General features: G+C 39.5%; 1 protein-coding gene across 6 annotated transcripts in view; it reads left to right on the forward strand.

Annotated features, from left to right (window-relative positions):
* SOX6 (SRY-box transcription factor 6) overlaps window positions 1–27,323 on the forward strand; it is a 457,096-nt gene that overhangs the window by 113,287 nt on the left and 316,486 nt on the right. The window lies entirely within an intron of this gene.

Raw genomic sequence — 27,323 nt, forward strand, 5'->3', positions numbered from 1 at the left:
CTCTCTGAAAAAAAAAATAAAAAAAAAAATCCCAGAGTCCATTTCCCCCCTTCCCCCCATCTCCTATAACAAAATCTCAAAGTCGCAAACTTCAAGTTTCACACAGGGCTTCAGACTGCAGAAGTGTCCAATAAATAGGATATTTTGCAAGTGAAAACTTTCCACAGTGATAGTTCCAGTCCTGTCTTGATTTAGGTCCATTGGACAATGGCTCCTGTCTAGTGAATCACAATAGGTTCATAAGAGGAAGAAGGTGGCTCTGTAATAGAGTTATTAACTCTGCTTCTCGGGTTTTGTTATTTGTAAATCACTCTTTCCTCCTACTGTTCTGACCATGCCCTAAATCCTCTTGATACAAGAAGGTGTGGCGGGAGCTTGGTGAAAGAGAGTTAAAGCTAAATTTGTCCTAGGAGTAGCGCTAGCAGCTTCTCCCTCCGCTAAGCCTCCTACTATTTGCCAAAACGGAGCCTAGTTCAACTGGGACTTCCTCTGCTCAAGCATAACGTTTCCCAGGGTGGCTGAGGCAGAAGGAGAGAAGACTGAATTGCAGGGACTGATGGTGGCAGGGAGGCTGTCGCGCAGAACTGGGCAGTGGGGCTAAGGAGTCACAGGGGAACACAGCTGCCCTCGTTCTGTGCTCCCCTGCTATCCTAACCATGTTGAACAGCAATTTGTTCTTCTTTTGTTTGTTAAAATTTATTTTGGCTATTTTTTTTGTAATAATGAAACATACGAATTTTTTTTAAAGCATATCAGCCAAAATAAGGGGGGGGGGGGGAGGGGAATCATTTTATGTGAGCCGGGGCATTGGAGGGAAAGGTTGGAGATGAGTTAGGCCTTGCAATGTGCCCTGCTCAGCCTCTGGTTGGCCAGGATGGGGAACGTGTTACAAAGTAGAGGACCTGCCAGCTTGGCCCCCTTCTCTTTACACTGAGATTGCTCCAGCTTGAGTGGTCCTGCTGACTGCAACTGTGGCAGCATGGCCTGGGGAGAGAAGTGGTCTGTCAGGTAACCGAGTCCCCAACAAATTAGGAGCCTGGCTTCACATTTGAAGTAGATAGCCAAATTTGTAAATATATGTTTTTATTATTAATTTTTTTTTTACTTTTGAAATATAGATAGTCAATAATAAAGATCATGATGAAATAGTAAGTTGCTCAAGCACATAAAACTGGAAGATATAACAGTACAGTATGCACCTACAGTTTAACTATTCAAATAACAATGGAAACACTGTTAATGAATGAAGTCTAAACCAATCATGTATATAAAGAAATAACAAGATTGACCTGTAGGCAAAATCTGTGTGGACTAAACTTCATAATATTTGTTTAGCAATGGAAGTTTCTTTATTTAAATTGGTAGAAACTCTACTAGAATCTCCCAAATGAGTAACCTGGTCAAGAGCAACAATCTAAAACCACATAGGAGGAAAGTAAAACGTTATGATTATTTAGTTAATGCAGTTTTTATTACTAAGCAGAGTTTCAAACTTGTATGACTTTGTCACTGACCCTACCAGTACATTTAAAAAAAAAAAGTTTTGAACAATCCAAACTAACAGCATGTTAGCAGCTAATTCGAACATTATTTCAGTATCATTCATAAATTACTTTTGAATCCTTTGACTTAACAAAAAGAAAATCCCACAAATCCTACTTTTGGTCAAAGCATAAGACCATAATTAATTCGGCATGTGCTTCTGAATTAAGAACACAGTGTTCTGAGCCTTCTAAAAAAGCTTTTTAAAATGTTGGAGAATACTTTCATTGAACCTTTTTAATTGGGTGAAGTCTTAAGATTTGTCACAAATGGAATGATGTTAATTAAATAGTTATTCCTTTCTGTCAATCAACTAAGGTTAAGCTTTATTTGTAATTTAGACCAAAAAAAAAATAAGTGAAACAGGCAAAAATATATAAAGCAGCTGCCAGGAAAACAGAATGGCATAGTAGGAATTGAATTTGTAGAAATTTGTGTAGGAGTGCAGGGGTGCATTGCATTGCATTTTCCACGGGACTAAGGATGTTTTTTTGAAAATTTTTTGGACTTGTTGGTTAAATATCTTCCGTCTCATGAATGTGCTATTTGGAAGGACAGGTGTATTGGCAGCATGGTCTTTAGCATAAATCACTGGTATGTGGATGTGATTTGGCAAAATGTGTGTTTGCATGTTAATTTCAAATATGGTCATATGTGGACTCCTAATTTTATTAGACACAGAAATATCACAAATCATAAGACCACCTGAATATCACTGTTATGATAATGGGAAATGCCTGTTTTCAAGTGAAGAGACACTATTATCAGTCCAAAGTATTCAAAAATTGAGCTATAGCGCCCAAAATTATGAGATTTTCTTAAAAATGAGACTTTTAAAAATAATAAATGTGAGAGCCTTTTATTTGCCTTAGGGTGTTTGAGCCTTTAGGGGCCCTGTTTTCAAGCTTTTTTCCATAACCATGAGGATTCAAAACTTGATTTTTTTAAGGAATAAAGATGATGGAATCCCATGATTCCAGGAGCTAAAACTTGGAATCCCACCCCCAGCAAATAATAAGTCCCGCTGTAAAATCTCCAGAGTTGACAACACTTACAACAAAATATGTGGCAACTGTAATGGTTCACACAGCTATACAAACATATTGTTGTATTACTTCATCCATATAGAGTACTGGATATTGCCATAGGGCTATATTGCTCCCTTCTGTGGCAAGACCTTTAAGGACAAGGGAGAGCCCAGGAAAGAATGTGAAGTTTACTTTGAAAACTTTCCTCTTGATTGTCCCCTCATGGGGGACAGGTGTTTTGGGGTGACACAGTGTCAAGGATCGTGGCCCTCTAAATGTGTAAAAGCATATGATGTGGGGGAAACTTTGCTCCCAAATCCTAGGCCTTCTACACTTTATTGTGGCTTTCCCTTCCTTGAGAGTTTGGCAGCTGTTGGATGCCTCCTCCACAGCTGTGGTGGGGACCCTGTGGGAGTTTTATGCTGCTTTTAAAATGTGTGGAGTGTTGAGGGGAACATTTCATAGAGTGTGTCTCTTCCCTGGTTCCACCCTCGCAAACTCACAGAACTTTGCCAGCAGGCATTAGGTATGGAAAGGAGTGCTAGCTAACTTAGGTGAATTAAGATAGCATTGACTCTACTCCTTCCTTTCTGTTGGTTTAGGGCATTGGTTCTCATGCACTAGCACAATGGCATTGTGTTTCGACTTCCAACACCTCAGACAAATGTTTAAATGCCCCCAAAACCAAGTCTTATGATTTTATTTAAAATAATTTTGGTGAAAACATTTCTATTGGTAATGGCATTTTGGGGTGGAGGGTTGTAAACTTTTCAAAAATCTAAATTTAGCGACTATTTACTTGTCATTGTCTCCTGCCAGTCTCCTCCCCTTTTTTATTTGTAAATGACACAGAGCACAAAGTTGCCTTAAGTGCTAGATCTCTAGGATATGTAATAGCCTGGGACAGCAGAAAGCTGCTAAAGCCTAAAACAATTTTGTTAAACAATGCAAGATGTCTACTGATTAGTAATTAGATGAATTTATTTGACCTACATCAACTATTAGTTTTGATATTGACTGCTAAGTAACATATTATGCTGTCTTTGACAAAGTCGCTTATACTCAGATCTTCAAATATTTGCATTAATAGAGGAAGTAAACCACAATGAGCGGCTAAATTGTGGGTGACTTTTTCATGCTTATTTTGATGATATAGCAGTATCGTAGGATGACATATTGTAGGGAGTGAGGGTAGATGTCTGTTGCCAAGGTCTAAACAGTCTCTGTATGGAAGTAATTCAGCAGTCAGTTTCACTAAAAGTTTGAGATCTGTGCTGTACAGAGGTAGGCATAGAAGCTGTGTTAATTGCTAGCTTGTTTTCCATGTGGTTCTGTTTTAATGGAGCACATTTGTTGCAGATGATTGGAAAGTGGGTTGGACAGTGTCTAAACTGGCTATGACTAATTCAAACAGTGATTATACTATAATGTTTAACAGTCCTCTTTGTAAACTCCTTTCATTCACAGTTTCCTTGCCATTGAAATGTGGTTCAAGATAACTGAAAACTATTCTTCTTTATTTAAACTTGGCCTCAGAGAAGAGTAAGAGCATGGGTTGTGGAGTCATCTTTTCCCTGATTCAAATTCAAAACCACACCCCAAACTGGTTTCTTTAGACAGTATTCTAGGGCTATCTCCATCATTATTATGGTTTGCTGAGCATATTTAGCTGAGGTAATGGACTCTAAGAAGGACCACTTGAAGGAACTGAAGTGACCTTAACAAATGCTAAAAACTGGCTTTGTTCACACTACAGCACTTTCACCTCTTCATTGGAGTGGAACTGAACACAGTCATTTCAGACTGTCTGGAATATTAATAACCATCTCTTGTTGGCAGATTTTCTGTATCTTCTAACTCAATAAAATTGGACCATGCTTAATGCTTAATTTATGTTAAAATAAAATTGCAGATAAATTACCCAGCAATGCTATACAATCTGTCCATTTAATGTGCAGAACAATAACCTTTTTCTTTATACTTATGAGACTTGTATATCAACAGTGTGTTTGTCCTAATTCTTTTGGAGTTCAGACATGTCTTCTTGTCTAACAATGATGTAGTGATTTCTTATAAGTATTTTATTTGGGACTTTTCTGATAAAACATGTACGATTGACTTCACATTTACTGAGGACTACAGTGAATGTCATCTCCAACTCTTGTGGATAGTTCTTAGTAGAGAGAAAAAAAGACACGGTTGAGTGGTTGTTGTTTTTTTTTACTATTTTTACTGTTTTTCTCACATTGTCACTAAAATACTCTCTTTGTTATCTGAATAGGACATCTGCTGACTAGCCTAGCATTCTTTACCTGATTGTGTGAAAAGTCTTGGTTAAATCTGTTAGGCCTTGGAGGCCCAGTAACCTGCTAAGTGCTATAGAGCCTGAAAGACATCATGTCCTTGGACTAACTTGTCTCTTTTGCTTATGGTTGTCTCGATAGATAAAACTTGCGTAGGTACATGTTACTGGGATAAGTATAATAGTAATACAATAATTGATACATTAATGAGTAGTTGCATTTTCTTGCTTTATATTATATGAAAATCAACATGAGATAAAGTACATTTTGTAACAGAAACAGAAGACTATAGAAGACTAAATTTAAAAATTAATTTAGAGCTGTTTTGTGACTATATTATTAACCAACTGGACCTAGAATTACTGCTATTTTGATTGAAATGGAAGGAAAATCTACTTTTTTTTGGTGACATCCTAAAACTGAGAAGCATAGAATAATACAAAACCATTTGGCAATTACCAAGAGAATGTTGAAATGTTGCAGGCTTGAGGCAATATTAACATAAACTTTAAAAGCCACATATTTTTTTTTAAAAGTTTGCTCTGGAAATTGCTATGAAGTACACATCTATAGTAGCTTTCTGGACTGTTGTATTGCCCCCACCAACAAAAAGGTCTGTTAAGAAGCACATTTAAATTTGATTGGCACTTTGAAGTTTCGATGACTGCTTGCTCTCCTCCACAGAAATAACTCCTTTTTAAAAAGGTCAGTTTCAGCACTGAGATCTTTATGAGAATAGAAAAAATACAAATTTTTACTAATTTTTAGGCTGTCTTGTGGAAATTATATTCAGCTCCTGTTGTCTCAGATTGACAGTCTTCATTTGGTTTTCCAGCACTCACCAAAAGAAAATGTGTATTCCAGACTATTATTGAAAAAAAATTACAACTTCTTTTTAAAAATCTCTTTTTGTAATTGTTAATCACAATTTTAGGCAACTTTGGACCTTTGGCTTGGAGGGTTATTTCTATTTTTTGTTGTTGCTTTTGTTTCTAGTATGCTCTAGTTTTTCACTGAGGGAAGCACACAGTAATGTCAGGAATGTAGAATTTCAACAGCTGAGCTGTATAACAGAACTGTCAAGAATCTATTGAACAGTTTGCAAAATACTAATACAATAAATAATTCTATAAGTCATGGTCTGAAAAAGAGGTATATTTTCCCCCCGAGCGATGTTAGACTACTTCACATTTTAAAGTTTTGATACATTTTCCATAATCCTGTTTGTCACAGTTTTTTCTTTGTCATCTCATCCAGGTTGCTGAGGCATATACTATATTACAGAGGTGGCACTAAAACTCAAAGGGAATGGAAACTCAAGTCTCTTCCCATTTACACTGTCCCTTGTTTTTAAATCAGCACCACTTGTTTTGGCTTCAGAGTAGCTGTATGTTCTAATTCACAGCTGAAGGTATGGTACTGCAGTGGTGGTCAACAGTGAATGAGGGAGGAGAGTATAATGAATTTAAAAAACCTCAGGATTAAAGGCAGGCGCTTCAGTCTTTTCTCTGTCAAAGCACTTGTCTAAATTGTGCACACAGATGAAAGAATTTTAAAGGGAAAACCGTTCAGATTTTAAATATCAAAAAGATATATTTGGTTTTGATATTGCCTCGAATGGAAATAGACCGATTTCCTTTATCTTTTTAGTTATATTGCCTAAAATTGTGCCTTTTTGGTCATGATTCTTTTCAAAGAAGTAGCAGAGCTAAGCCTTTTAATTTAATTGTAATAAAATGCTGCCCTAAAGAAGAATACAAAATTATTTTTTTTACTAGTTCATATAGAAAAACATATAACTGTAATAGTGTTTTAACTATAGTTTGTATAGATCTCACACATTTAAACGCTATGCAAATCTTTGATACTCCAGGGCAAACAACTAGGAGACTGTAATATGCAGTGTAGCAAACATAACACCATAAATTTGATGATAATACTTGTGAGTTCATCATAATTTATATAAAGAATCTACAAGAAAAAAATAAAGGAGAGAGAGCACATAGTAGTATTAAGAATAGCAATGTGCAAAGAGAAATAAAAAGGTTACCTTGCCCTTATGTACATGACTATGATAATACTATTATCATGCTGTATTCCACTCCTATGCTGTGATTTATTATGGAAAGTGCAAATATAGAATTCCTTTCAGTTGTGCTCTTAATTTTGGTAGTCCCGTTATTTTCTCCATATATTTTAGCTGATGAAATAAGAACAGGACCCTTTCAGTGGGCAGTCAGAGACTTAACTGCCCAGATTGTATATGTTGTTCAGCTGTACTGATTGCAACTGTTTAGAGAAACATGGGTGGGAGGCTGTTTTAAAAGAAAATGAAGAAAGCGTTTGTTTAGCTGCATGGCAACACAAATATTTCCGTAAGTGAGGGCTGACAATGCATTTCATTACAGCAAGGGGTGCCAGGTTGTACAAATTGTATATTTATTTTTCAGTATTCGTTGAAGATGCCTAAATTTAACTGTTTGATCTCTGGTATCTATTTATTAATCTAAACCTAATATGAAACAGATCCACGGAAGGGAGCGTGCACCACCAGACTCTGCTATATGAGGATGTTTGGAAGAGGTTGCTGGTAGCTTGCAGAGACTCCTTCTTGAGCTCATTCACTAGGCTCCTCTTTTGTTATGCTCCTCTCCAATGGAGACATGCATTGTCTCCCCATGCCTGAGATATCTGTTCCACATACCTGAGACATCCACCTCCATCCTGCACACGCTTGTGCAAAGGCCTATAACTCCTTCCTCATGTGTTCCCCCTTGTGTGAGAAAGACTTCCGTCCATGGCTGTCCCTCTGGATACACCCAGACTTCATAATCTGTATATCCTTGGAGATGCCTCCTCACTTGACCACTGTCTGCCTTCCTCCCACAGGTTCTGGCAGCCGTAGGTGCTGGAACTAGGGATACGGGAAGGGGGCTGCCGCACCCCCTGGCTTGAAGTAGTAATAACAACCCAAATACATGGTTTCTACCTTCATCACCTCCACTATAAAAATTGTTTCAGCACCACTGAAGGCAGGATCTCTCTGACCAAAGTCTCGCTCCTTTATTCCTGTGAAGAGGCAAGGCAAAAAGGGGACTGATGTGGCTTGAACATTTCTCCTCTGCTGCCTGAAAAGGAGAGACTTGAGGTGGCCTCTTTCTAGGGTGAAAGTCTGTCTCATTCAGCCTTATCTTCAGCCTAGGGTTGCCACTTTTCTAACTGCAGGTAACGGAATCCCCAAGGCGCTGCCTCTGCTCCACTTCTTCCCTCCAAGGCCCTGCCCCTTCTCTGCCTCTTCCCCCTGGATCCCACCCCCATTGCTTGTTCCTCTTCCCCCGCCCCCATCACTCACTGGATTGTCTCAAGGAGCCTGCCTGCAGACAGGAAGGGGCTCCGGCTGAGCAGGGGCTGGCGTGGGTTAATGACCTGGCGCCTCCCCCTGCCCCGTGGTAACTGGACTTTTGCTTTGGGTGCCATTTAGGGTTGCCAGGTCTTGTTTTTGACCGGACCCTACTTCTGTCTCCCATAGAAAGAGAGGCCAAAAATGAAAGACCTCATAGGCACAGCTCATATTTCCCTACTGTAGGAGAGGGACTTTAAAGAAAAGATTGAAAAAACAAAAATGCTAAAAAAAGGTGTCTGTGTGTATGTAAATGTATGATGTAAATCATGGTGCACAGCATGGCATAGTAATGAATGTTTTAGCAGCAGCTGTTTGGGGTGATCACATTCCTCACAGATGTTGAAGACACAAATGCATTATGCAGGACATCCCATATGAGTACCAGTAATGGTTTTACAACCACACTGTATTATCATGTATTCTGTATATACCACATACTGAGTGAAAAATTAAAACTATTTTAGCAATGTTCTTAAATTGTGAGTGGGACATACTATTTTGCATACACATAGACACCTTTACTATAGTTACTATAAGTCTATCTCTACAGGCCTCAGAAAGAGCCATGAAAACCTCTAAATATGACCTAAAATAACGTTTTTTATACCAAAAAGTCACAAATTTTAAGTCCGATATTTCAGGTCCTTCCAGGGTTACAAATCAATGCTGTGTCCTCCTGGGAAGCTGGGAATATCCTCTTTCCAGTAAGATATAGCTTCCATTTCTAGGGCTGTGTGATTTGAAGTCATATTTTTTGTGTGTAAAAACAACAACAACAACAACAACCTGCCACTGCCCCAGGATTAATTTTGCCAGTTGTGAGCCTTGGGCAGTTGCAGTTTCAGAGGGGAAGTTCAGCATGTGGATGTGTAGTATATGGAGCTTTAAGAACAGTGGTGAAAGTGTGTGGTTAGGGCACCTTTAAGGTCATAAACCTTCTGTATGGCAAGGTTCCAAAACAAGCCTTGTCAGTTCGGAAGCTATTTGCAGCTGGAGTTTGGTTTCAGACTGAACCTAGGAATGAAGTGGACAGGATGTAGCTTGTAAACAAGAATGCACTCAGCGTACTAACTTGATTAATTTGACAATTAAAGTCATAGTAGAATTTAATAGTGCGACTGGCTGATTGGATATAGAGATGTATAATGGAGGGAGAAGGTGAAACATGTCTCTTGAAGATTCACTTTTAAAATGGTGGCTGTTTGAAGCTGCTTAGGGCCAGGGGATAATAATACCTTCCTCTTCCATAGAGCTTTTCTTCAATAGATCTCAAAGTGCTTTATAAAGAAAGTCACTATTTTACAAATGAGGAAACTGAGGCATAGAGTGGTGAAGTGACCTGCCCCCAGGTCACCCAATAGCAGACCGAGGGATAGAACCTAAGTCTCCTGAGTTTTAGTCTAGTGCTCTAGATACTAAACCACAGTGCCTGGGAAAATTGTATTAGTGGAAAGAGAAGGTCAACAGTGCCTGGTAAATTAATTTATCACATGGCTCTGCAATTTCACATGGATATCATCTCCATATGATATGTCAAAATGTAGTTGTCTTCAGTTTGGAAGTGTTTAGGTTTCAGGTTGGAATGGAACCAAAATGTAAATGCAAAACTCTACCTGGGCTAATTTCACATGGTTTCCACCAACAACGTTAGATCCCTCACCAGCCTTCAAAATTTTTGGCCCAGTTTCACTCTTCCCTAGGTTAGTGAAACTGAACTGCATTTTAGCTTGTAAATAAAGTTGAAATCGAGCAAATTTTGCTTAACTACACGAATCAATGTGAAATTTTCACACAGTTTGTAAATGTTGGTGCACAAACACATGGTAGCAAAATACCAGTATCCATTGGAATGAAGTACTCATTGGGTAAATATCTATATCTAAGAATATAACAATAGTTTTGGTATTGCAAATAATAGTCATTCATCAACTTAATTTCTGGCCCGCACAATGAAGGTGACATGATTAATTCAGTGATAAATTGCAAAAGTCAATAGTATATTCCAAAATCGTCTTATGCAAAAACAGGGCAGTGGTATTTATAAAAGTCAGTGATGACACGTAGAGATACTGAGTCAAATGCTTCTGTGATTTTTCATCTAACATATATCTATTGTTATCTTAATGATTGAAAAAGAAAATTTGACAGTTCTGAAAATTTGAAGAGTACCATTGCTAAGGGAATTTCAGGAACTTAAGTCAAAAGTGCTTTTATCCATTTATATGAGAAACAGTTACAGAACCAAATAAGTAATTTATAAGGGATTTGAGGGCTAAGTATTTAGTACAGTATGTTACAAACCAGATGTGAATGAACTTTTGAAATAAGACAGAGTAGCTGGCATTGCAAAAGGAGTGGTTACATGGTAGTAAGAATATCTATTGGTAATTATGCTAATCTAGTAAGTGGCTTTTAAGAAAATACATGAGTGACCTGATTTCTTGGGCTGAGAAAGGACCCAAAATCAGTCTTTTGAAAATCCAAAAAGTAGCTATGGGGCAACTCTTGCTTCCTCTCATTGTGACAGATGTGAAAGGCCATGCATCAAATGGTACCAGTGTGGCTTGGCTGTGCTGTGCTGGGTGGAACAGGATGCAAGGAGCAGGGATGCAGGATGCACAAGGCTGTTCAGAAAGGATGGGGATGAGGTACGCAAAGCAGTAGAATCGGCCAATGAAGCTTTGTGGCTATATTAGTGTCCATAGAACAGCACCACTCCTGATTTATAGCTTGGGAAGATGGAGACCCAGATCTAGTTGTTAAATCTGAAATAAAGAGGCTCATGCGATAGTGACTGTGTAGTAGTAATTAATGTGGTTAAATAATTTGTGTTGTAGCAAATAAAATGGTTATTCTTGTCCATTCTGGAACTATCTGGTTAATGGCCATTTCTGTTGAAAAGAGCTGAACTGCTGGGGTGCAAGCAACTGTGGGGGGTTTTTTTGGTTTTTTTTTGGGGGGGGGGTACTTACCAGTGCTCACTCAGCTGTGGGCATCTGCTTACAGAAAGGAAGGATGGGTTTGTGGTGGTTTAAGTTCAGTTTCTGTGATGTGGTGTTCAGTGATTACTCAGTGCTTAAGATACTTGCAAGACCTCTGCTTTATTCTGTGGCCTGTTCCTCTTGGCTGTGCATAACAAGAGCTTCCGCGCGGCCTATCCAGACTCTCTCTGGAAAGCTCAGACATGAAGGCACAGTCCCCAGTACCACACAAGCGTCCCGTGTGACATTGGGCAAATGATTTAATCTCTTTGTGCCTCAATTTCCCCATCTGTGAAATAAGGGATGATGATAATACTTCCCTACCTTATAGGGGGGTGAGGATAAATTCAATAATGATTGTGAAGTATGCCAATATTACAGTGATAGGTATAGGGGCACTGCTTCCCATTCTGAAACTACTGGACACTGACACAAATCTTATGGTTGGGGCACAGTGACTGGGGAGAGGCATGCTGAAAAATCTGTGGACACTGTATTTGCATAAAAGCATATTTTAAAAGGAGCCTATTTCTCCCCTTCTCCTGCTTAAATTTTCATGGAAGAAATTCCATTGATGACATGATTTGACCCAGAATGTACATTTGGTTTCAATTAGTATCCATGGAAGAACAGCTTTATAAATCCTAAAACTGCAACTATATATTTGAGAGCTTTTTTTCTGTGTTTTCTTCTGAGCTATAAGAATGGTATCTTTGCAGGGGGAACCTCTTAACGTCCTTGTTCCCTGATGTATCTTTGTAATCTTTTATTACTTTTTTGTAGCATTGTATATCTGTTTTTATACTCCAATTTAATTGATTGGTCCAACGTGCAATATTTAGAGCTAGATAGTGACTGGACCTTCTGTGGGTGGGCACGGACTGTGTGTTCAAAGGAGGGTAGGAAGAAGGTGAAGCTGTGGTCCGCATTTTCCCTTTGTATTAGTCACCAGAGCTCCATAGTCCATTGTGACTCTGCACCATACTTACTCAGAGCTGCACCCTAATGGCACAATTGAGCTGTTAATGTACCAGATCCCATTCAATGCCTTGTCCTGCACCACGCCAGCATGATTCCTGATTCTACACAACTGCTTAGCTAGTGTTTCCAATGTGCCATGCTACTAACTGCTGCTGTGCCAGCCTGAACAGCCAGATTGCTATGCTGAAGTCTTAAATTGCTGCTTCTCTGCTATGTACGCTAATATAGTACTAATGTAATATACAGATATTCAGTAGAAGCCACAGGACACCAAGTACTGTAGCCACACAGGAACTGATTGTTTTAATGGTGTGTGGATTAAGATTTTACCTGGATAGCCTTCTATCCAGTAGCTGTTAAATGATGCAGATAATTTATTATCTAAGCAGCTCTGATCTTAAAGCACATACTCACACTGTGTGTAGGAGGCTGATGCAAATTTTACCTCATTCACTAAAAAGGCAATGGCATGTACTTCAACATTAAGCAACAAATATACCTTCTGGAGGCCAATTTATCCCAATGTACGTGGATTGTGCTTATAAATACATATATAATAAAATTGCAAACATTACACAGTGTCTTTAAAATGTGCTGTGTGCAGAATTGCAAATGGAGGCAATGAGAGTTTCACAAGGGGAGGGTTTGAAGGATCAGGCCAAATATCACTTTTCTCAAATTCTGTTTTTCACTGGGTGTACAGTGACTTACATTTCAGTGACTTACATGTAGCTATGTAAATATTCCTTCAGGGCCACACTGTGACACACCTACCCATAGTGGGACTATTGACTGAGTAAGGTACTATTCGGAATTAGCAGGGGAGGACAGAATCTTACCCTTACTTACTAAAATACAGAAATCCAAACCCTTGACTCACATGGCTTGGGGTTTTAGATATAGCCAGTTTATGGTTTGGAACATAACAGAAGGTTTTTGGGTTCATTTGAACTTCAAAATCCCTGTGTTACACAGAACTGAGAGGTGCAGTACCTCTTAGGGTATATACACACTGCATTTTTAAAACATACAGCTGCAAGTCTCAGAGCCCAGGTCTACAGACTCAGGCTCACAGGGCTTGCTCTATGGCCCAAAAACCAATTGTATAGACATTCAGGCTTGGGGGGGGGGGGGGGGGGGGAGGGTATTCAGAGCCTGAAGTAAACATGAAAGGGGGTCAATTTATGAATTAATCTAGTTTTTTAGATTTTAGCTTTAAAATCTGTCACCCTGACAAATTCATAAATTGACCCCTAGCCTGAGCCAAAATGTCTGCACAGCTGTGTTTAGCATCATAGTGTGAGCCTGAGTCAGTAGACCCAGACTCCGAGACGTGCTTCTGTGGGTTTTAAAACAGAGTGTAGATATACCGCTACTGTCACCTAATCTGGCTTACATGCCAGGCTGATTGAACCTTGGGGCTGGTCAGGCCCATGGTGCTAAAGGGGATGGAATGGAATTTGCCTGCACTTGGCAGCATGGTGATGCAGAACTGCTTGGAGGATGGGAAACTCATGCAAATGAGCTGACATCCAGCCCCATGCTGCCATAATCAGATCCTCAGGTTCTCTTTCCACTCACTGTCACCTTCAGGGGATGTTGTAATGCCTATGCAGCTCTGCTTGAAGGAACAGTTGGCCCACGATCCCTGTATTGTGTTGGGGGTGGGGAATCATTGGGATGTTATTTCCTCTTCCTCTTGATGGTTGTGGAATGTTCTTTGGCCCAGTGAGCTCCATCTAGGTGGCCTGGCTGACAGCACCACTTCAATGTTGTCAGCAAGGGACACTGTTTGGGGCCATGCAGAAGTCACCCTGGCTGTTGTTCTCTTGGAGAGGACCCTTCCTGCCACTACCTGTGAGATGTCAGAGATTTACCAGTTTCCATTATATCATTATAATTGATATATTAGTGTGTGTGTGTGGGGTGGGGGGGAGCAGAAGCATGTAAGCAGTGAGATGTGCAAGAACATAAACAGCTGAAAGGCATTTTCCAGCCTGTGACACAATGTGGCCAAGAGATCTACATCAACTTCCTGGATGATGAAGCAGAAGACAGCCAAAAGTAAACAATCTGCATCCCCTGGGTGGCAGCTATAAACAAACTTTTAACATCTCCATCACAAAACCAGATGGCTGTCACTGCCCATTGATGGACACGGTGCTGGACAGATGGAAAACACATTATGAAAGTGTGCTGAACCACGCACCTGCTGAAGACTGTCCAGAGCTCTGTGACTTGGCAAACTACACAGCTGCAGAACCAGGGATAAATACTGATTCTTCATAACTTAAAGAAGTATGAAAGGCTATCGAAAAGTTGTAGAATGCACATGCTGCTGGACGTGATATTATTGCGCCTGAGCTGCTAAAAAATGCCGTGGAGCCTGTGAGCATTGGATAGCATCAACTGTTCTTAAACGTATGGGCATCAGGCAAAGTACCAGTAGAATGGAAAGACAACATCATAGTGTCCCTGTATAAGAGCAAAGGATCTCACACTAAGTGTGACATATACAGGCCAGTCTCATTGTTATAACTCCCTGGAAAGGTCTTCACTCCTTAGCAGACATCATTGCCACAGCAATCAGGTTTCATTGTTGGGCAGTGGACTATGGATGCTTCTGGCTGAGCTGCACCAAGAATCTAACTGCCCACTTCACATGGCATATATTGACTTCAAAGCACCTTTTGATTTGGTTGACGGTGAATGGAGTTGGCTTTCCAGATGTTCTACTAAATCTGATGTGTGAGATAGTGTATGTTGGTTCATGGCTTTTGCCACATTTCTGTGCAACCTCAGGTGTAAGACAGGAATGCATTCTCACTCCAGCACTATTCTCTCAAGCTGTGAACTGGGTGTTAGGACTTACTGCTCCATACGGTGGAATCAAAGTTGATCAAGAAGAGTTCATCAACCAAGACTGTACCAATGATACTGCCTTGCTTGTGGAGAATTGAGAGAATTTCAGCCTGCTCCTCCAGGGTCTTCAAAACCCCCACTCCACTATGGGGTTGAATATCTCATGGCAGATGACCAAGGTCCAGAACCTTGAGACTGGGCCACCAGAACCCCAGTGCAGATGGGTCAAGTACTGCGGAGGGTGTTGATGAGTTCATCTACCTAGGCTGCAAGCAGAGTTCAAACAGTTGCAGGAAACTGGACATTTTGTGACCAATAGGTCTCCCTGCCTCCTGCATAAATCCACATAGAATCATAGAATATCAGGGTTGGAAGGGACCTCAGGAGGTCATCTAGTCCAACCCCCTGCTCAAAGCAGGACCAATTCCCAACTAAATCATCCCAGCCAGGGCTTTGTCAAGCCGGGCCTTAAAAACCTCCAAAGAAGGAGACTCCACCACCTCCCTAGGTAACGCATTCCAGTGCTTCACCACCCTCCTAGTGAAAAAGTTTTTCCTAATATCCAACCTAGACCTCCCCCACTGCAACTTGAGACCATTGCTCCTTGTTCTGTCATCTCACTTGGCGATGCAAAAAATGTCTTTGTGCTGAGACTTCCTGATCTATCAAACCTATGTACTACTTATATTGCTATATGGGTCAGAAACCTGGATCCTCTTACAGGCAGACTTGAAGTGGCTAGAGACATTCCATATGCGCCGTCAGCACCTAATCCTGAGCACAAAGAGGTTTGACTTTGTGAGAAATGTCACAATCTTGCAGAGATCTGGCCTTCTCTCAATTGCTCATGTTCAAAAGTGGTGTTGCATGCTTTTTAACCATGTTGCCAGGATGGACAAGACCACCACAGCACACTGTGCACTCGAATTCTCCATTGACATGTGAAGGGGTGCTCACTGTGAGCCTACCTGGCCCTGCCTGTGGGGCCACCCCAGAGATTTGTTGACACGCAGGATTATGCCAGATCTGGGAACTTCACTACATGTTGCCTGATGTAATGCTATCAACTGTAGTCATGCTGTCTAGTGCAATGGTCCTCCCCTGTATATCGTACCCTGTCCTGTATGCCAGAACCATGAATTCTATCCCTGGTGAGGGGTTGTTTTCCTGTTTATCACTTTAGAAACACAGTAGAGAGGAACTGAGAATTTATGGATATGTTTGCAGTTGTGGAACCCAGTTGCTGATGTCTCTGTGCAGCAGATAAGGCTTGGATTTGATCCCAGCTCTGCACTCCTTTAAGGTTTTTATAAATGAAATGAAAATGTCCTTAAGTTTAGATACGTTTTGTCACTGTATAATTAGCAGTTTTTCTTTTTTCTGTTTTCTATGTGAAGCGAGAAATATTGCTAATCCCAAACATTCAAAATCATGAATGGGCCCCAATGAATCATTGGATTGGTATAAAAATCATAACATTAAAAATCATGTTCTTTTTTTCTTGTTTCTGAGTCTTAGGGTACACTTGGGTCACATTTTCAAACTTTTCTCTGCAACCGTGAGAGCTATTAGAAAAAAACGAAACCACTGAGATTCTCACTTATTTAAATATTTCCTGGAGCTGGAACTTTAAGAAAATTTCACAAGACTTGCAATAAAATTATGAGACTTGTCAACACTGGTTGAGTCTTCTGGTGTTAAGATGCCGCTCCTTATGCTTAATTGTAAATAAAAGGGCTGATAATACAGTGACAAAATGTACCTGTACTTGGATCTTGGGATCTTTTTGGATGCAGTCTTGACTCCAGGTGAACAAAGCCTATAAACAGCACTCTCTAGACCCTGACTGGGGTGGAAGTTTAGAATATTTATATCGTAAGAATATAAGGGAGAAGCTGTGGATGTGGTATACCTAGACTTTAGTAAGGCATTTGATATGGTCTCGCATGATATTCTTATCGATAAACTAGGCAAATACAATTTAGATGGGGCTACTATAAGGTGGGTGCATAACTGGCTGGATAACCGTACTCAGAGAGTTGTTATTAATGGTTCCCAATCCTGCTGGAAAGGCATAACAAGTGGGGTTCTGCAGGGGTCTGTTTTGGGACCGGCTCTGTTCAATATCTTCATTAATGACTTAGATATTGGCATAGAAAGTACGCTTATTAAGTTTGCGGATGATACCAAACTGGGAGGGATTGCAACTGCTTTGGAGGACAGGGTCATAATTCAAAATGATCTGGACTAATTGGAGAAATGGTCTGAGGTAAACAGGATGAAGTTTAACAAAGACAAGTGCAAAGTGCTCCACTTAGGAAGGAACAATCCGTTTCACACATACAGAATGGGAAGAGACTGTCTAGGAAGGAGTACGGCAGAAAGGGATCTAGGGGTTATAGTTGACCACAAGCTAAATATGAGTCAACAGTGTGATGCTGTTGTAAAAAAAGCAAACATGATTCTGGGATGTATTAACAGGTGTGTTGTGAGCAAGACACGAGAAGTCATTCTTCCGCTCTACTCTGCGCTGGTTAGGCCTCAACTGGAGTATTGTGTCCAGTTCTGGGCACCGCATTTCAAGAAAGATGTGGAGAAATTGGAAAGGGTCCAGAGAAGAGCAACAAGAATGATTAAAGGTCTTGAGAACATGACCTATGAAGGAAGGCTGAAAGAATTGGGTTTGTTTAGTTTGGAAAAGAGAAGACTGAGAGGGGACATGATAGCAGTTTTCAGGTATCTAAAAGGGTGTCATAAAGAGGAGGGAGAAAACTTGTTCACCTTAGCCTCTAAGGATAGAACAAGAAGCAATGGGCTTAAACTGCAGCAAGGGAGGTCTAGGTTGGACATTAGGAAAAAGTTCCTAACTGTCAGGGTGGTTAAACACTGGAATAAATTGCCTAGGGAGGTTGTGGAATCTCCATCTCTGGAGATATTTAAGAGTAGGTTAGATAAATGTCTATCAGGGATGGTCTAGACAGTATTTGGTCCTGCCATGCGGGCAGGGGACCGGACTCTATGACCTCTCGAGGTCCCTTCCAGTCCTAGAATCTATGAATCTATGAATCTAGACAGTATTTGGTCCTGCCATGAGGGCAGGGGACTGGACTCGATGACCTCTTGAGGTCCCTTCCAGTCCTAGAATCTATGAATCTATGAAAGAATGGCCATTTTGGTTCAGACTAATGGCCTATCTAGCCCAATATCCTGTCTTTTGACAGTGGCTGGTGCCAGAGGCTTCAGACAGAGTGAACAGAACAGGGCAATTTATCGAGGGATCCATCCCCTGTTGTCCAATCCCAGCTTCTAGCAGTCAGAGGTTTAAGGACACCCAGAGCATGAGGTTGCATCTTTGACAATCTTGGCTAATAGCAATTGATGGATCTGTCCTCCACGAACTTCTCTAATTCTTTTTTTGAACCCAGTTATACTTTTGACCTTCACAACATCCCCTCTTAACAAGTTCTACAGATTGACTGTGTGTTGTGTGAAGAACTACTTCCTTGTGTTTGTTTTAAACCTGCTGCCTATTAATTTAATTAGGTGACCCCCTGCTTCTTTTGTTATAGGTAGGGGTAAATAAATACCTTTTCTCCATACCATTCATGATTTTGTAGTCCCTTAGTCATCTCTTTTCCAAGCTGAACAGTTCCAGTCTTTTTAATCTCTCCTCATATGGAAGCTGTTCCATACCCTTAATCATTTTTGTTGCCCTTCTCGGTACTACCTTTTCCAATTCTAATATATGTTTTTTGAGATGCGGATGACTAGAACTGCCTCTTTTACTCTTCTCTTTAGCCATAGTGGCATTTTTTGGACCTTTTACTATTTTTTTTAATCTGGGGTGTATGTATAGTTTGACCCTCTATTATGGTGTTTTTGAAAAGTTTCCATGCAGCTTGTAGCCATTGCCTTGTGACTGTTCCTTTTAATTTCTGTTTAATTTGCCTCCTCATTTTTGTGACGTTCCCCTTTTTGAAGCGAAATGCTACTGTGGTAGCTTTCTTTGGTATTCCCTTTCCTCCACCTCCCCCAGTGATGTTACATTTAATTACATTATGGTCACTGTTACCGAGTGGTTCAGCTATATTCAGCTCTTGGACCAAATCCTGTGCGCCATTTAGGACTAAATCAAGAATTGTGGGTTCTAGGACTTGCTGCTCCAAGAAGCCATCATTAATGGTTTCTAGAAGTTTTATTTCTGCATCCCATCCTGAGGGGCCAAGTTTCCAGTCAATACGGTGATAGTTGTAATCCCCATTACGGTTCGGTTTTCTGTTTTTTGTAGCCTCTCTAATCTCACTGATCATTTCACAATCACCATTACCATCCTGGTCAGGAGTATATTCCTATTGTTGTACTCTTATTATTCAAGCATTGAGTTTTTAGCCAGAGAGATTCTGTTTGATTCATTTAAGATTTTTACTATATTTGATTGTATGTCCTTCTTTCACATATAGTGCCACTCCTCCACCAGCACGACCTACTCTGTCATTCCTATACATTATGTACCTCAATATTACTGTGTCCCACTGATTATCATAGTTCCACCAAGTTTCTGCAATGCCTCTTATATCAATATCCTTATGTAATGCCAAGCATTCAAGTTCACCCATCTTAGCATTTAGACTTCTGTATTTGTATAGAAGCACTTATAAAATTTGTCAGTATTTAGTTGTTTGTCTTCATGTGATGTAATTGAATGGGACTCTGTTTTGTTTGAGTGTTTCTCTTCAGTTCCTACCTATACTTTATCAGCTTCTATCCTCTCCTTTTTACTAGTATATAGAGTATCTTCTTTAATAAATTTTCCCCCAAGAGATGTGTCTGTCCAAACTGTGTGCTTCTCCGTACCTGTTGTTTTTTTCCCTAGCCCATCATTTAAAAAATCCTCTGACCTTTTTAATTTTACTTACCAGCAATCTGGTTCTGTTTTGGTTTAGGTGGAGCCCATGCTTCCTGTATAGGCTCTTCCTTTCTCAAAAGGTTCTCCAGTTCCTAGTAAACCTAAATTCGTCCTTTAAACGCCATCGACTCATCCATGCATTGAAACCCTGCAGTTCTGCCTGTCTTCCTGGCCTTGCATGTAGAACTAGAAGCATTTCAAAGAATGCTGCCATGGAGATCCTGGACTTTAATCTCTTCCTTAGCAGCCTAAATTTGGCTCCCAGGACCTCTCTGATACCTTTGCCTGTGTCATTGGTACCTACGTGTACCATGACCATCAGCACTGCACATATATCTATCTAAATGTCTTGAAAGGTCCACAGTCTTTGCATGCAGCAGGCAATTCACCATGCAGTTCTCCCAGTGATAAACCCAACTATCAATATTTCTAATAATCAAATCCCCCATTACCATTACCTGTCTTTTCCTAATAACTGGGGTTCCCTCTCCTGGAGGGGTATTCTTTGTGCGAGAGGATACCATACATCTTCTGGAAGGAGAGCCCCACGTATGGGATCGTTTCCATTTGCTCCAGCTTGATGTTCTCCCTCCTCGAGACTTTCATCCTCCTCAACAGCGTAGAGGCTGACAGACTGCGGGTGGGAGTGCTCCACTTGTCTCAGAAAGTCTTGTCTATGTATATGTCTGTCTCCCTTAGCTTGTGCACTTCAGCCACACTGGTCTCAAGAGCCCGCACTCGGTCTCTGCAGGCCATGAGCTGCTAGGGTGACCAGATGTCCTGATTTTATAGGGACAGTCCCGATTTTGGGGGCTTTTTCTTATATAGGCACCTATTACCCTCTAGCCCCTGTTCCGATTTTCTACACTTACTATCTGGTCACCCTATGAGCTGCTTGCACAGAATGCATAGACACATCACTTGCCTACAAGGCAAGTAATCATACAAGCTGCATTCAGTGCAATAAACTGGATAGCCCCCACTCTGCTGCTGGACTTCTGCCTGCATTATTTTTACTCTTGCAGGGTTTGTGTTTTGTTTGTTTGTTCTTTGTTTGTCGGGGTTTTTTTTTTGTTTTTGTTTTTTGCATGGGTCTTATTGGCCTATGTTTAGAAAATGTTTATTCGGTGTATCTTGCTCTCACGCTCCCTCTTCTAACATCTTTGCAAAACTCTCCTGTTTTCTGCTCCTGGTTACTAGCTCTTCTGGTCAGTTACAAGCTGGCTTTTTTAACCCTTGATCTCCTTGAGTCATCCCTGCCCCCTCATCAAGGGATCCTAAAGGGATTAAGGATCAAAGAATGGTAGGCTAGAGCTTCGTTAAGAAGCTCTCAACCGTGCCTAGTAGGTGGCTAGGCTCAGCACACAGTCCCCTCAAATAGACCACACTAAAACTTCAATCAAGCAGGCACACAACAAGCAAGCAAGCACAACAAACAAACTGTCAGAAAACTCACTCCAAGGGTAACTTCCTTCACCTGGAGAATTCCCTCACAAAACTCCCATGTTGCCGTGCCTGTTTGCTAGCTCGTAAGTTCAAGAGAAGTTGTCTCTGGAATATCTTCCTTGTACGTGGCTGAGAATTTCCCATTCCTTGCTTTTCCCTATGCCTGTCCCCAGTTTCACTTGGCTTCTGGTGACTTTCCCTGCTTTGCCCTCCCCTTATAATGTCTCGGTGGATATAAACTTCTCTCCAGTTTTCATATGGAACACTGTTGTGTTGTCTGTGGAACTCAGATCTTTGGCTGGATGCACATTGTTTCTTTAAGCACATGTGATGCAGAGCAGACCTGAGGTTGGATAATTCATAAGAGCTGAGTATTAATATTATTACTTGAAAGGATCCTTATTATTTTGTGCAACAATACGGTCACCTGGCAGCAGGTCATTAGCATTTTAGGCTTCTTTCCTTCACAACAATGCACAACATGCTAATTAGAGGGTTCTGAAGCTAAGCAACCTTTTTTAAAATCAGACATTTTAATTTGCAGCTTTAATGGCTGTGTTATAATAACTGGCGTTGGGGAGCAAAAAAACATCTCGTTCCAGTAGCAAGGCCCAGTGTAACAGAGGCTGACAAAATTAAAAACCTCATAATGTGACCTTTGCCTGGGATAAAAGGCTGTTTCATAACAATTTCCTTTTGTTCTTTGTTTAAGCCATTACTCCAAGAGGAGCCTCCGATTAATCTAAGTAAATGCATCATTACAGTCCTAATCCATGTCCTTCTGTCAGTGTCTGTTTTAATTAAATAAGAAACACTAGGAGAAAGAGGGCTGGTTGATCAGGGTAAGATTAAAAAAGGCTTTACTGTTTTGTCCATTTGCATAGTTCCAGATGCCATAATATTGTAGGTTAAAGCAGGAAGACTTGTTGTATAGTTTAACACAGTGCTCCCTATTACAGTATTAAAATAACCAGATTCACCAATGAAATCATTCCAATCATCCAATTAATTATATACAGAACATTCACAGGCAAATGGTATGACAGCTTTGGTTGAGTAATTTGACACATTATTATGTTTTGGGTGGTATACATAATTGGGTACAAAGTGTTTGTACCGAGTGCAATTGTTTTTTTTATATTAAATAAAGCATTGAGTAAAACTAGTTATGAATTTATGGTGCCTGTTTTTTTTGTTTTTTTTAATGGCTATTAAAGGCTTCTGAAATGTTTTTTTTTAAAGGAATTTGGAGCATAATTCTTTTAAAGCAGTGAAGAGCCCATTTAATAAATGTTGTAAGATTAATACATCTAGCTAGTTAATATTGCTAAAGCAATACATATGTAAGAAACTCTTCCTCAAGGTAGTGTTTCAAGATCCCTGTGGTGAGGGCTTCCTCCCACATCCAGGCCATTATTTGATGTAATGAAAAGAGAAAGTGTGCAACACTGAGATTGTTAATTAAGTTAGCCTAACAAGATGAAGATAAATGAAGCAAAGCATGGATTGAATGAAGCAAGAGGTCTTATTTACAATTTAATACTTCTTTATATTATGCATTTTTCAATTTACAAAAGAAAAGCCCCTGACTTTAGAGAAAATATGTACTGTGATTCTACATGCAAGACACCTTTACAGCATGTAAACCTGTCTGGGTACTGTTAAAAATGTAGTGTGAGTTAACCTTTAACTTCTAACTTTTTCTTTCTTTCTTTTTTTAACATTGGCGACAAAATGTTGATTATAATAGAGTAAGTGAAGATCTGAATCTGCTGCCACTGAAATCAATGTCAAAAATACCCGTGGGAGCACTTTGGGGGCTAACTTCTGTTTCTTCTTGTTTGAATTAACTTTCGAGTCTCAGTTTGCACTGTTGTATTATCTTATTTCTGATCCATTTATACGTAGAGATTTGCTTAAAAATAGAAAAAAAAAAAAAGAAAAAAATGGTCGGACCTGATTCTGATTTCATTTCTACCAGCATAAATCTAGACTAACCCATGGGTTTATTGCCATTTTATACTGATGGAACTAAGAACAATGTATTTTGACAAATGTTTTGATGGCTTAAAACTAGGGTTTCTGGTTTTATTGTTTTCTCCTCTGAAACTCAGTGTTTATTTTATATAAATTATGACATTTTCAAACTGCATACTTGAGTTTTATCAGTTAAAAAGCAGAATTAAAACCAAAAAATGCCTAAGATTTTTAAGCAAACTTTTCCTCCCAGTTACAATTTTCAATTCAAAGAATGCTCTCTCTTTAAACACAGGAAAAACTGTAAATTGCCAATCGCATTTTTCAGTTGCCTACATCTCTAGATATATTATTTGACTTCCCAATCACAAACTTTGGGACATCACTCAACAGAGGAGTTGAAACAAATTCAAAATAGCTGAAGTTGGTTATTTGCAATAGTTATTTAAAAAAAACAACAACACTTGAGCTACACATGATTTCCGTGTAGATTTATTGGTTTAAACCTAAAACCAGAAACCCTAATTGATATTTTGTTTAATAAAATATTTTCTCATTTACAGATTAGTTGGATCTGTCCAGTATTTGACCTTTTGTCATTCTTACTGTCTACTAAGGAAATGCCTTCCTTCCTCTTGCAGCAGCTAGACAAGACTGTGTTATCTAGTGTTACTGTAGGCAGCGGTAGCAGGCCTTTACAAATAGTATTATTATGGTCCCTGTGTTTTTATCTCGGGGGTCACGAACAAATCCATGCAACTGCTTCTAAAGATTTCAATAAATAGGACTTTTTATCCAGACAATTGCCTTTTATATTACTTTTAAACAAAACTACTAGTCCATCAAGAGTTTCAAAAGGAAAACAATTCTCAGAGTGCTGGTATGGCAGCACAGACCAATCATTATGGCACCCATTCTCCAGTCCTTTATTTTTCAAGTCCACAACAATAGGTTGTTGATTCAATGGACAAGACCAGAACAATTAAGTTCTCTGTTTAGCAGCAGTGCAGCATTTTAATGCCCTCCTCTAATAATGGTCTCATTATTGTTATTCTAAGACTGGGCCTCAGGAGGAGGAATATTTGCTGGAGGTACGTCATTATTTTGCAAATTTCGATTAGCTCATCATGTTGTCTGTACTGTGAAAATCGTAGCTAATTAGGGCAGCCAGTTAGACTACCAGCTTTTGAGCTTATGAGTTAAAAGGTAGCACACTTGATAGGCCAATGATGTGAAAAAGGTGGTAAAAAGGAGGATTAGAGCTGTTGCCCTAGTAACTCTAACTTCCATCTGTGCTGGAACAATGGACTTGTGTTTCTCCCCCACCTTGGTGTAAAAATTGGTTTTGTTTTGAAAGGACAGGGCACATTTTATGACAATCTGGAATTCAGCCTAACTGAGTATAGTTTTAGTTGTTATGAGAGACCGTTGGGGAATAGGAAAGATGAAAGGTCATGGTGAGCTTCAAGGACATGAAAGGTTGTTGTCTCATGTAACAATAGTAGATTGTTTTGTCCTATTATTTCTAGCCAACCACTAAGTCAGGTGATGGAACAAATACCTCCAGTTGAGTCAGGTGAAACAGGAGAGAGAGATAATGTACCTCTTACAGAACAAAAGATAACTATAATTTGTCTTTATTAAACAAAGTTATATGTATTTGTGTTCATCCTCTGAAAAAGCTTGTTTACTGACCTACTATTCCAATGTGTTTTGTACTGCACTGCCTCTGTAGGCCATCACATCTCTGAGAAGCACTCCAATGTGTTAAAAAATGTTGTTTAAGCTTTCTTCCCATGAAGAGGAACCCCCAGGAGTACCAGTGATGTGATACTTAACAATAAATTTAGTTGTTGTAGCTTTCTCACATTATTGGTGTTCTTAAAAGGTTTTCCTTCAAACACACACTGAATAAAATTAACTATAAATATGAAAGAAATTTGCTTCAACACTTTACAACATTTTATCATAAATTCTACAGCACATATCATAGAACGTTTATTGCAAACAGTATTAGGTACCGCTGCAGAGAGACCTACAATCCTGTACAAAAATAAATTTGCTACAGGGATCCTAATAAAGGACTGCTTTTGTGCAGAGGGAGATAAAGTCTCTTTTGTGCTATGCCATAACTTTAGGAGGTTTTGCCCCTTTGTCTGTGGGGAAAACAAAAGTACTTCAGTGCTATTTAATAAAACAGCTACGGCACATTTTTACTGGGAAAGCATTTCTGTTAGTGAAAAGGGCTGTAATCTCTTGGATTTTGCCCAGTGCTTCCTAAAACCAAAGACAGTTGCTTTTTAGACAGAAAAGGGAAGGTAGGAGCACTCCTTTTCACGTTCTTATTTCTCTGTTTTTGAAACATGATGCTTCTGTCATCTGAGAAATTTTCTTTCTGCCGCCCCCCCCCTTCCCTCACACACACCCCCTGACCCTGACCAAAGCATATGCTAAGGGACATCTCACTTCCCTAAAACAAAGATTAGTGATTTCAGGTTGGGATTTTAAGGTTTTCACCCACCTTTTCATATTGGGCCCCATAACCCCATTAACACAACCGTAGCTGAGTAATTTTCACTTGCTTCATAATAGAGCTGTGAGATCGATAACAGATTTTGTAATTAGCTATTTATTATCTTTGAAAAACAAACTTCCTTGTAATTACTAGGTTTCTCATCTTAAGCTGTTCTGACCTTATTTAAACTCCCCCTTTTAGCTATTCTGAGCCTTTCTTATCTCGTCTCTGCTCCCAACCACTCTTGCTCTTGCTTTCTGACAACACAGATGGACGGCCTTGCACAAACTGATAATTGTGATAATTTCTCAGCTAACTATTCAGTAATAAAAAATGTTATTTTCCAAGCATAGCAGGCATGTGTCACACTCGCATATACACTGAAGATGAGAGGCCAAGTGGTAAGTTCATGGGAACGTGATGTAGTATGAGCCATTGGACTTGTCAGCATTCGATTTGTTGATAGTGTGGTTTATCCAAATGCAGTTGTCTTTTCAGACTATTAAATTTAAGGGGTTAGAGTCCTTTAAAAATCCAAACTTTTATAAAGGATGTTTAGTGTGAAAGCATTTTGAATGTTGTATGTATTTAGTTTATTAAATATTTGGCCTCAAATTTCCAAATCAGCTTGTTATTTTTTATTTTATAGTAGTTTCACATATGTACCATCATTTTATTTTGTTATTTTCTCATTAAAATGGACTGGAAAGCATATAGACTGTTTAGTGTAAAATGGGAGCAATGCAAAGGGTTAACCAGCAGAGAATTACAAATGAACTATCTGGAAAGTTGATTATTAATCCAGCAAGAGAGAAAATATCCTTCCCAGTTAGCAAGAATTAGTACTTGAAGAGCTGATAATATTGTTCAGCCTGTCGGTGTGGTATGGCAGAGTCAGGTAAGCAAGACATCTTCTCAAGGAGATTAAGGCTTTTCCTTTTTTGTTTTTCACCATAAGAATATCTAATTTTAAAGGGACTCTTTGTTGAATCAGTTATACTGCCAGCGTATGAATCTGCATATACTGATCTTCCACATTCCAAAATGAATGAAATAAATTAAAATGGTGCTTTTAACATTGGTAAGAAGAACTATTTCTGTTAGCAATCCATTGTATTTAATAGTGAAATATCTTAGAAATTCATGATTGGATTGTGGTTAAGAACAAGAAGTGATTGCAAAATCTAAACAAGCTCTAGTGTGATATATACTAAAGAATCCTGCATAATTGCCAGCAAAAAGATTATATAATTTCTCTTCAGGTGAGAAAGTTCTGGGTTGTTAGAAGTCCTATGTGATTCTGAATATAATGTTTCTGCTTACAGACTGTATGGCTTTATGCAAATGTATATGTTGCAGACAGCTCTTTACCGGTCCTG

Source organism: Terrapene carolina, unplaced genomic scaffold (assembly GCF_002925995.2).
Source record: "Terrapene carolina triunguis isolate 2854851 unplaced genomic scaffold, T_m_triunguis-2.0 Scaffold96, whole genome shotgun sequence".
Classification (NCBI taxonomy): Eukaryota; Metazoa; Chordata; order Testudines; family Emydidae; genus Terrapene; species Terrapene triunguis.